This window comes from Cebus imitator, unplaced genomic scaffold, assembly GCF_001604975.1.
Source record: "Cebus imitator isolate Cc_AM_T3 unplaced genomic scaffold, Cebus_imitator-1.0 Scaffold601, whole genome shotgun sequence".
Taxonomy (NCBI): Eukaryota; Metazoa; Chordata; class Mammalia; order Primates; family Cebidae; genus Cebus; species Cebus imitator.
In genome coordinates this window covers 286,553-299,126 of record NW_016107916.1, presented here as the reverse complement: position 1 = coordinate 299,126, position 12,574 = coordinate 286,553, and the positions used below count along the sequence as shown (strand labels likewise).

Here is a 12,574-nt window from a genome sequence, read left to right as displayed (position 1 = left end):
TTCTTTTTTCATAAATCTGTTTTTTTTTCAAGATTATTTGTCCAGCATAGGATTATAGAAGTAGAATTAGATAACCGATCTCTTAAGTGAGACCACACATTTTAGTTTATTAGTTTTTAAATGTGGACATTTAATATTTTACCATCAGGTTGTTTCTATGCATTTATCGTCTTTTGTTTGAGTTGTATCAAAATTTATAAGTTTAGAACGTTGAATTTTTGAAGAGAGAGACAAGGGATTATTTAAAACATAAGCAAACTTTTTTTTTATTCAAAAATATCTCCTTTTGTGTTTTCCAGTTATGAATGTTTTACTAATTACAATCAGTATGTAGGATAATTATATTGTCATTATATGGAGAAATTAATTTAAAATTCTATCATTATAACATTTTTAGTTGTTGGATTTTTGTGTTGTGATATCTGTTAGGGAACAAAGAAGAAATTTTGAAAGTGGATCATATTTCAAAAGCACAATGGGGCTCTTTTGATTTCACATTCGTGTTCATTTTATTACCTATATTCCCACAGGGAAAATATGATGAATAGTGATTTTTATTGTACTTAAAAATAACACCTTCTAGAATACAAATGCAAATGGAAATTAATTGTTAGATTATTTCTCTTGATTCCTTAATCTTATTATTACTTTTTATTTATTTAACAAATATTTACTATTAAATACCTATTTATTTATCTTTTTAAAGTACCTATTTATCTTTGGCATGCTCTAAGTACTAGAGTTGCAACAAACAAATTTCTTTTTTTTTGGAGACGGAGTTTCGCTCTTGTTACCCAGGCTGGAGTGCAATGACACGATCTCGGCTCACCGCAACCTCCGCCTCCTGGGTTCAAGCAATTCTCCTGCCTCAGCCTCCTGAGTAGCTGGGATTACAGGCACGCACCACCATGCCCAGCTAATGTTTTGTAGTTTTAGTAGAGACGGGGTTTCACCATGTTGACCAGGGTGGTCTCGATCTCTTGACCTCGTGATCCACCCGCCTCAGCCTCCCAAAGTGCTGGGATTACAAGCGTGAGCCACCGCGCCCGGCCTGCAACAAACAAATTTCTATAAAAAACTGAAATATGTTCTGTACATATATTCAGGCTCAGAGGTAAATAATCTGCATGTAAAGTCTAAAAATTAGTATAATTGACTAGGAGATTGGCAGTGGATTCTTTTAATGATTAATTCATCATTGTATTCTTTTTTATTATGATTATACTTTAAGTTCTGGGGTACATGTGCAGATTGTGCAGGGTTTTTTTTTACATTCATATGTTTTCCAAACTGGTTCTACTTAGGAAAAAGTAGGAGTTCCTTATGGAAACTTTAGTGTCTTACTGCTAATAATATTTATTTATTGTTTGGTAAATATTAATGAATTACTTAAATTTCTTTCCAACTCTCCCATATGCCTTGTATATTAGTTTCTTATTTCTGCTGTAAAAATTACCACAAATTTAGCATTTTACAGTTTCATTAGAAATCTGAAATGGATCATACTAAATAAAATAGTACGATATATTTAGTACTATTTTATTAAATAAAATGAAGGTGGTTGGCAGGGCTGCATTCCTTTCTGGAGGCTCGTGGAGAGAGCCATTTTCTTGCCTTTTCCTGATTCCGGAGGCCACAGGCATTAATTCCCTTATACTGGGCCCAAGTGTAATCTCTGAAAATCTCCCCATCTCAAAGTCCATAATCTTAATCACATCCACAAAGTCTCTTTTGCCATTTAAGTAACATTATTCACAGATTCCAGGAATTAGGACATGGCCATCTTTGGGACTACCTTTATTCCACCTGCCACATCTGCAGACATTCTTATTACAGAATTCTGAATTAAGAAGAAGTAGACAGAAAATAAAATATATTATTAGATTATTCTAATAAAAGGACATTCTCCTTTAACTAGACATTGAACCATACATTGTTCAGGATGTTGCTTTTGGGTGTTTTGGTTGGTAACATAGTAATCAAACCTAAATTTCTAGACTATGTGGCCAAAATTAATATTATGGTTAAGCTCGTATTTAATTAAAATTTCTGTTTGGCCCTCAAAAAATCATTAAGCAATGTTATATCTTCTTATTAGTAAAAATGAAGAAAAAAATGATGTAGGTGGAAATTTCTTTAAGAAATTTTCTTTTTCTATTCACACATCATGAATTTTTAATAATTTCATGAAGACATTATTGAGTCTTCTAGAAAAAATGGAGAATAAGAAGAAATAAATAAAAATAAATGTAGCATATGCTCTCACTTAAGTCCTGTGGAAACCTACAAAGGCAAATCCAACTATGCAGACACAGATATAAAAGAGTTTATGTAACAAATAAAATAAATATTGGATTACAAGACTATTGGCCAGGCACAGTGGCTCATGCCTATAATCCCAGCACTTGGGAGGCCGAGGTGGATGGATCACCTAAGGTTAGGAGTTCGAGACCAGCCTGGCTAACATGGTGAAACCTCATCTCTACTAAAAATATAAAAATTATCTGGGCATGGCAGCACGCACCTGTAGTCCCAGCTCCTTGGGAGGCTGAGGTAAAAGAATCCTTTGAACCTGGGAGGCAGAGGCTGCAGTGAACCAAGATTGTGCCACTGCATGCCAACCTGGGCAACAGAGTAAGACTTTGTCTCAAAAAAAAAAAGTTTTTATTTGAAATAATCATTTATGAGATTTTTAAAGAGTACCTTTATATAATTGCAAATCTCCAATTTAATTTAGACCAATATTTACTGGGGAAAAAATACCATTTTGCTATCAGTTTGAAAAGCAATAGCTGATATATCTTTAATTTTTAATGATTCTTCTTAGTATCATTAAGTCTTGCTTTATTATCATATTGTTGTAAATGCCATGATTCTCTTCTTCCTTCTTCATGCTAATTACATAATTATATCTCATAATTGTTGAAAAAAGACTGAGAATCAGACTAGCTGCTTTTGTGATTGTTGTTTTTAAGTGTGTTAAGCATCTCATTCCTACAAATTTTCATCACAGAGTCTCTGTAATATTTTCTTCCCACAGATCCAAAGGCCTGTGCATGGACTTATCCAAAAATATCGTCCAAGAACAGTTCATTCCCTGAAATTTTCTGTTCTATAGCATTTGATTCAAATAACTTGAATTTGATTACATGAATATTTACTGAAAACGTTCTATTAACAAAGTTTATATTTAGTTCTAAAATTGCAAGAAAGACTAAAATACAAGTTTTACTCAAGGACTTTAACAGAAGAGGCAAATAACAAAGAAAGAAGTGTATGCCTGAGTGTAAATTATATAATCGTTTCCTAATACCCTCCACAAATGTGGTCCTGTCTACACACACACACACACACACACTTTTTGATACAGATTATATCCATATGAAAATAATATTTCAGATGGCCTTTCAATGATGATAGAATTCTGAGGAAAGAAATTGGATGATCCTTGAAGAAAAAACGGCATGAGGAAAAGGAAATAAATTGAGACTATAGCATGTTTTCAGGGGGCAAAGAAGTAGAGTGTGAATATAAAATGAAGAGACTAAAGGGAACCCAAACCAGAATGTTATGTTTAATCTATAAGAAGACCTTTAATGTCATGGGAGTTTATACTTATTTTGTTTTTTATTAGAAGAGTGAAATCACTGAAGCCATTATCTCCTATGGCAACCCATGTGTACAGTGGATAGGAGTGGGAGATTGTGAGATGTAGTGGTCAGGTGGGAATCGAGCACAGACTAGATGAGATGAACAAAGCCTGATTGAGGCTGGTAGCAACGGGAATGGAAAGAACAATGCTAATGGAAGCATTGTCTGCTGCACTTATTTAAACATTCTGCAGGTATTTATCCTATGTCGGCCACCACCCTTTGAACTTCTGGAAAGCAGAAATCATCTTGTATATCTCTTGCAGAATATGAGTGCTTAGTGGTTACAGAATATGAGTGCTTAGTGGTTGATGAATAAATAACTTAGCAAATTTTCATATGAGGTTACATGTGGAGTTATATAAATACAGATCTACCACTACCAGAGGAAAAAATAATGTGATGTTGTACCCTATCGTTATGCTCAGGTGTACTTTGTTAATGTTAGCTACTTTTTGTAGACAAATTCGTTTTAATATTCAGGGTATGGCACCCATATACGAGAAATAAAGCTGGAACATTTTAAATTTATTCACAAAAATGTCACCAGCTTGAAACAAGAGGCACATATTTTGTATTTATGATTTCATTAATAATAAATTACATAAGAAGAATTAATATTTTTCAGGAAGTAGCAATTGTTTTGAAATTTGATATTGACAAAAAAACAATGAAGGTGAATCTTTTTTCTGTGCAAAAATTTAGTTTTCACTTTAGCAATCATCCTACATATATCACAAATATGGCAAGCCAACCACCTCTAGTACTAGCATAGAAACATCTCCAGCATAGGGAATAATCATATTAAAAAGCAGTGTATCCTGTGCTGCTATTTCTGAAAGGTAAAGGAGAAATACATATTTAGATTTAGTTATACATATAAAAAAGTCTATGTAAAGACACACAAGAATTTAATAGTAGGAGTTACCTATTGGCAACTGTATAGAATGAATATATGGTAGAAATTGGATGAATGACTATAGAAAAAGAATGATTTGCAGCATGTGCTTTATATACATTTTATGTTTAAGCTATTATGTATAACATTATTGAAATGTTTAGTTTTTTCAGAATATCAATATCTATGAAGACTGTTTTTTTTTTTTTTTTTGAGACAGAGTCTCACTCTATCCCCTAGGCTGGAGTGCAGTGGTGCAATCTTAGCTCACTGCAGCCTCTGCCTCCATGGGTTCCAGTGATTCTCCTGCCTCAGCCTCTCAAGTAGTTGGTATTACAGATGCATACCACCACATCCAGCTAATTTTTGTAATTTTAGTAGAGACGAGGTTTCACCATGTTGGCCAGGCTGATCGCGAACCCCTGACATCAAGTGATCCACCTGCTTCAGCCTCCCAAAGTGCTGGGATTACAGGCATTAGCCACCACACCTGACCAAGACTAATGTATTTTGAATATTTAAATGTAGTTTTTCCATGCAAATGCAAGAAGCCATCGAAAATATAGGTAGACAAGAAAAAGATTTCCTTTTTTTAAACAGAACTACCTTCATTTTGCATATTTATTTATGTACTTACCTATTCAGTTAACTTTTTTTTTAGCACCAGCTGTGTCCTACACACTTTAAAATTGTTGTGAGTAAGGAAGTTGCTTGTGTGTATCACATTGACTTGCTTACAGGTATAAAATGTTTCAATCTATTATATTCTAACTAAGCATCTGTCAGGTATTGTTTGAAAGAGTAGACCTTGATAGGACAAGTACAAAGCAACTGTTATATTCATTGTATCAGCCATTCAAAGTATTGGATGTATCTGCTGAGCTTCAGCTTGAAGTAACATATTTTATTACACATTACTAAAATTTTTTTAATATTTAAAATTCTTTTTAGTCTAGAGATGTCTTTTTAATTCTACCCTAGATCATCCATTGGAATAATACTATATGTATTTTTTGCATTTAGCTATCAATGAATTATCTTCTGAAGTTCATTAACTATGAAATATGTATCAGCTAATCACATTTTAAAGATGGCAAAATCCCAGTTTTATTTTAAGGAAAAGAGTGTGATGGAAAGTGGGGCAGTAGGGAGCAAACCTTTCTGATCAGGGGCTATCTGTCTTACCAGGTGTCCTGGAGTATAACAGATAGTATTGTAGCTATAGACATGCAGGTTGGGACAATTAATCCACATCTGCTCCTCTCTGAACATTCCTAGTTTTCTATTTCATCTCTGCAGTAAACCTGGCCTTGGAGTGTCACAGTTTACACATCTGCTATTCGGCCACCAGTAACTGATGCTAGATTAACTTAAATAATGCAAGTAAATTCCATAAACCTATATGTCAGGTCTTTTAGTTATTTTGTTAGAATTGATGGGAAGCATCTATGTTGCAATTTAAAATTAAATTTAACTTCACTTTAAACATAATAGAGTCCTTCATGTGCTATCATAAGGTCATGAGAGTTCAGTTCCCAAGTATGATTTTTCTTGGCTTTAACATCTGCCTAACTCAGGCAGCCTACTTAAGGGAGCTTTGTCTCACGATTAATATTAAATAAATCATCATAGTTTATTGTAGTATTTTCATATTAGATCACATCTATGCACATTTAGAGAACAAGGTTTTGTGGTCTGATCAGTGTGTTTTGACTACTTTTGCTTTCATGGGAAGGATTACAGGTAAGTGGCTGTAAAATAGCCCACAACAATGATTATATTAGCCTTTTATGAGCAGTTTAAATAGCAGCTTCCTGTAACATTGATTACAGGCTTCTGTTTTACAAAACAAAAAAAGTCAAAGATAATACAAATCTGAAACATAAATTTGTGCCACCAGTTTTAAGTGTAATTCAGCATTGATGCCATACTTTTTAGATAAACCAAGAATTAATTGCTGGGTAAGCACAATATAATATTTAGGCTCATTGGAAGGGTGTCATTCGAAAATGAGTTTCCAAGCAGCCACTTGAGGAATAGCTCCCAACCATATTTTAGTCATAATATTTGGGGTTATTTGTACAGCAAAAGGAAGATTTTAGCCTAAAGTCATAGCATCTACATAATTTCTCATTTAAATTCCTACCTGGTTGTCCTGGTAAAGATTATAATTCTCATCTAGCTTTCCCACTATATCCTTGGGACTATCTCTTTCTCTTTGTCTGTAGTTAGAGGCAATATAGCCTCTAAGTATTTAATTAATGAAGCACTGAAGTCTGTAACAAACCCACATTGCTTTATATTCCTGCTGTGTCACTTACCTGTGTATGGCTTGACCACATTACTAAACCTCTCTAAGTGTTAATTATAGTATCTGTAAAATGGGAATTATGAGAAAGCTAACCATAGTTTGTTGTTAGGACTAAATAACATAAGTGCTATTTGTAAATGTATCCATATATACAATAGGATATATTTTGTGGCGGGTTTTTGGTTATTGTTGAGGTAGCTATCATATTAGAAGGAACAGAGATCTTGATGCTAAAAATTATATCATAGTAGTAGTAATATTATCATAAGGGATAATTTAGATGTTATATTTTTCTATTCAAGTTGGAAAGTTTTGAGTTAGAGATCCTTTAAATCTTTTTGATTACTGTGTGCTGTGATTCAGTGAGTAGATACTGTTGCTTCTTTTTATGATGTATGATGTATATACTCATAATGCCATCCAGCCTGGCCCTCATCTCCTACCTGGAGAGGGTATATCAATTATTTTTCACACATTCATTGAGTATTTTGGTGTCTTCATTTCTCTCCACTTCCACTCGGGGTATTATTACCCTCCTGAGCACCCTATTCCACTGCCTATCCTTCTTATCCCTTCCAATTTCTGACTCTACCTATTCTTTGTGATCTGGCAGTTAGTTCTAACTTTCCCTGCTTGTTTCCACCACCCTCCTATATGACTTCTCTGCATCAATTTCACCTCACTCAAAGCAATAGGTTTCCATGCCTGCAAGCTTTCTTATTGACTGATACCTCTGCCTGAAATGTCCATTGTCCCTGTTTCTGCCTGGGAAGCCTCACTCACTCATCTTTTTATTTTCAGCTCAGACACATATTCTCTTCTCTTCCCTGGGAGAGTCAGTCTTCTCCCAAGGGAAAGGCTCTCTTCCCTTTCCATTAGGCATTTCATTCCTTCACCAGTCTGCATCTTATAAAACCTCAGGAGCTGAAGATGCCGGATATCTCCTATGTGTGTCTTTAGGTTCAGTCTTTGCTGTTCTCCACCCTGTTTGGTGCCTCAAAAGGCTAGTTGGTTTGGTTCAGACTTTCTGTCCTGAGGCAAGAGTCTCTGCCTTCTGGCAAGAAATATTAGGGCAGAAGAATTACCTTGGGAAACATGTATCTGTCCATTGCTGCCTTCCACTGCAAGAAAACCTCAGGCTGTACATGCCCCTCATCTGAGGGTAGAGTTTTTCTCAAAGCGGGCTCTTCTTCTGACCACTTACTTTCTGGATCAAGGTAACTGTCCCCACTTGCTCTTTGAGTCCTAGTGGTCATGACAGCCTGTGCTGTTACCACTCCAGGGTAACTACCTCTTGTGGTTTCCTCCTCCCAGTTCACATATCTGTGCATAACCTCTTCATGAAACCCTCTGGAATAGCTCTAATTTGTGTGTGCCATCTGTTTCCTGCTGGATCCCTGACGATTCTCTAAAGAAAGAAAATGTTTCCTAATTACAAACAGGTTAATTTCCTATAACCTTTCTGGACCATGCTGTGTATCTGACTGTGTATCTATGTGCTCATTACCTTCGCAGAAATCAAATTAGACCTTTAAAGGCTGGTGATAAGACAAGGCTTCAACCACAAAGTAAGAAATAGCCATGACCATTGCTAAAACACTCTACTCTTTACTACATAAGGAACTTCAAAGGATCGCCGTAAATGTGGAATCCCACATTTCATTGCAATTGAAAAAGTAAGAATTTCTGCCTCTTAAAATTCAGATTTCAGACACTGATTATCTATCATTTATTAAGAACAGCCTGGAAAAATAACTCTGTTTATGTTAATTTCATAGGTTCCAAAACATATTTTTATGTTCCCAGTTTCTTTCCTTACGAATTTAAAATATAAAATGTTACAGATGTATCTGCTTTTTAAGTAGAATATTCTGAATGTAAATTGTCCTTTTCTTAACAGTAGTGATCTTTGTGATCATTAATTTTATAAACTTAAAAAGCAAATTTTCGTTTCTGTCCAATGCCCTCTTATATTTCACTATTTCATCTCTGTTATAAGTTTGCTTGCTTCCTGCATTCCTTACTGCTCCAATTCGTTGCTTTCAGGTTGAATAATCAAATATTCAAATTATATAATTGTATATAAATAAAATCATTATCTTAAATCATGACCTGAGATCTTGTTCTCAGAGTAAAGTACATAAGATTTGTAATAGGTCAGACGTCTTTTCATGCTACCTTTACTACCTTAAAAGTTCATGGGCATATTCTGGGAAGGATTTTGAGAGTGCCATGTCTAGATCATATAATCATTATTTTAGAATCGGTAGAGAGACCAAGTTTAATCCTTTCTTTTTATAGTTTAGAAAACTGAAGCCCAAGGATGTTAAAAAATAATTTAAATTCACAAAGCTGATTAGTAGAAGAGCCAGAACTAGGTTTTATATCTTTCATTCCTAGTTCAGCTGTTTGCCCTAAATGTTATTAGAGTTTTATCTTACTTAAAATATACAAAAGAGAAAAGAATTGAATTTTCTTGTGAAACATGGAAGTCCAGAATTGAAATAACTAAATACTTATATAGTTTGAATATTAAAAATTTGGAATAAAATACTTGTGGCAAAAACATATACATAAGACTTTTAAAACTTATAATCTTGTCAAATCTATCTTGTAATTGATGTGCATAGAGAACTAAGCCAAGCTTTTCTTTGTCTTATTTTTAAAAACTGTTGGAGTCTATTATTTCAGAAAATGTCCAAGCAATTTTTCTCTCTTAGATGGAATTAACAAAATATCCATATTTGGATTATTATTCGGTCAGCTGTGTCCTGGTATATTTTAATGCTTGAAGGTTGTAGGAAATAAAGAGAAGCTATTTAACTTCTAATTCTCTAGCAACACACATGAGCCTATTGTGAGTTCTAGGAATTTAGTGTGGTTCCAAAGCTACTGTTTAAAGTTGTTCTGTTTCTCCCTTGCATTTAACCAGTATGATTATTAGTTATTAACACACTCTTATATAGTGAAAAGAATATGCAGATGCTTTTTAAATGTAAATGTTCAGAATAATTCTTCTCCTCTGTAACAGGCTGCATTAAGCAGTTTGCTGTAAATCAAGTATCTGATTTTCTAATTTCTAAAAAAATGCCTTCAAAGAAATATAATACTTCATTTGCTGGTTTTGAAATCTAAGACCATGAAGACAATTTTGCTTTTCTGGAAATTAAAATTGTAGGCACAGAGAGAAGCAGGAAAGTACAGGAATTAAAATATTAATGAATACACTTTCATTAGAATCCTGGGATGGCAACCTTTAGCTGTATCACTTTTAATAAGTTCCTTAACATTTCTGAAATTGTCTCTTCATCCACAAAAAGATTTATAATATCAACCCAACAGGAATATTTTGAAAGTAAAATTAGATAATAAATGTAAAATGTTTGTAAAATTTAAAGTTTCTAGTTGTCAGTTATCTCCTACATGCTATCATGCTCACACAAAGAAAACACCTTCTTCTTAACCACTCGGCTGCTAATATCCCAGCTACTTCTATGTCCTAAAGTTCTTGCCCTAATATTTAGATTTCTTAAATGTATCACCCTCATATTTTGAAAAAATGAATGAGAGTTACTTATGCCTTACCTCTTTTCCTAAATCTTAAAAATAGAATAAAATATGACAATATTATACAAGACTATGCCATGACATAAATTGGATTAAGTCCTTTGCATTTAATTCTGTAAACCAGAGACCTTACAGACTGGATACCAATTTTGTTCATGCTTTCATAGTGCTTTTAAGTTTTTAAATATCTATAATCTCACACCTTATGGTAACAAAAGGGACACTGCCACCTATCAAATACCAGTCTACAGAAGGGCATAGATAACGGGACACAGAAAATTGTGCCCAATCACGATGTTACCATGACAAGTAGACTGCTAATGCTCTAAAATATAATCTACTTATATAGAGAAGAGCAAGGATCTTACACTCTTCAACCCAGTAAACTTTTGTTCAGTTCTCCTGTTTACCAGACACTCTTCCTGGTGTCTTAGGACATAAAATGTCCCTTTTCTATAAGGCCTACTTTCTAGAAAAGAACACAGATAATAATGAAGGAAATATACAATATGCACATGAATGAAGACATGTGCTTTATGAAACATGAGGGAGGGTAGGAGGAAGGCAGTGGTAGTAGAGTGGCCAATGAGAGCGATGGGAGATTAAATCAGAGAAATAGCCATGAGTCAGGTCATCTAGAGTCTTCAGGCCATGGAAAGAGCTTTGGGTTTTATTCTGAGTGACATTTGAGACCACTGATGGCTTTTGTTCAGAAGTGAGCCATGGAACCCCTCAGAATCAGTAAGATCTCTGGCTATTATATGGAAGATAAACTTTGAAACCAGAAGTGGAACCTTGTCAATCAATTTAAGACAGACTCTGAAATAGTGAAGCCAAGTTCATCCTGTCTAGGTGTCTACATACAGCAATACTTAGAGGGACTCCTTTAATTAAGAATTTTGTAAAGATATTGAAAAGCATCCAACACTCTAAGGAGAGTTGTATATAGTTTATTGAACAAGTTTTCATGCCCCTATCTATAAATGATGATGAAAGTTTGAGAATAAGTCTCTGGTTTATTTCACTGAGAAGCTTATGATTATCTCTTAACCAGTATGATGAAGGGAAGAGTTGTTATGAAATTTGTATCCTCTTTTTGTGTCTCAGGTTGCTCTTGTCTCAGTGTCTGTGTTGGGCTATTCCGTCATTACTTCATAGTCTTCATTACACAGCCAATTTTGAGACTTGATTAGTTATATCAAGGAAAGATTGTTTTAAGGCCTTAGCTCTGTCACTTTGTGGCTCCTGATAGCTAAAGTCCATGGTTGTGTTGGATAGGACAAGAAGTAAACTATTCTGGCATATAAGAGGTTGGTGCAAAAGTAATTGCGGTTTTTGCCTTTTTTTTTTAAATGACAAATAACTAATGGTGGTTTTTTTGCCATTTTTTTTAATGGCAAATAACTACTGGGTTGGTGCAAAAGTAATTGCAGGTAGTTACTTCCCATTGGAATGGATCTTCATGTGTTATTTAGCTCTCATTTTTGACCAGTGCTTAAAATTACATAATTTTACAGCTGGAAACTAAATTCCCTCATCTCTTTGAGCACTCTCATGTTATACCAACGAAACTGAGGTCAAGTGAGGTCAAGTAGATTGTTCAAGGTTAAATCCCACAATTTTCTCAGGTGAATGAGTGGTGTCAGTTGGGGAAAAATACATACATTTTACAGTAGTTTTAATCCAGTAGACCCACTCTGGGTCTGTATTTTGTTGTAGCTTATTTTGTGGGCAGGTGGTTGAAGGACTAGTAACTTGATGAAGAAGTTCATTTGATCTAGTTACACATCTCACTTTTAACAGTGTGAAGAAAACCATCTGTTTTCTTACTACCAAGGAAATGTGGACGGCAGACTGCATTTAGGGTGCTAAGTGGATGTGATGACTGCTATCACCATAGCAACCAATTGTTTGTTTAAAGTTTTTTTTTTTCAATACGTGTTAATGATTCTTACTTCCCAATATATCCCTGAATTCAAACTTTTCCTTAGCCAACATCTTCCCACACCAACTTTACTTCAGTGGCCTCTCTCTCTTATGTCTTGTTTCATCCTAATCTAGCCTACTCAAGATAAATGTTTTTTTAATATTATTTTCATTAACATCATTATTGTTTTTGAGTGCCTGTTTACACCAGGCACTTTACAT

The 12,574-nt window shown here is 34.4% G+C and overlaps 1 protein-coding gene across 1 annotated transcript in view; it reads left to right on the top strand.

The window, feature by feature from the left end:
- SYT10 (synaptotagmin 10) overlaps positions 1–12,574 on the top strand; it is a 57,746-nt gene that overhangs the window by 30,662 nt on the left and 14,510 nt on the right. The window lies entirely within an intron of this gene.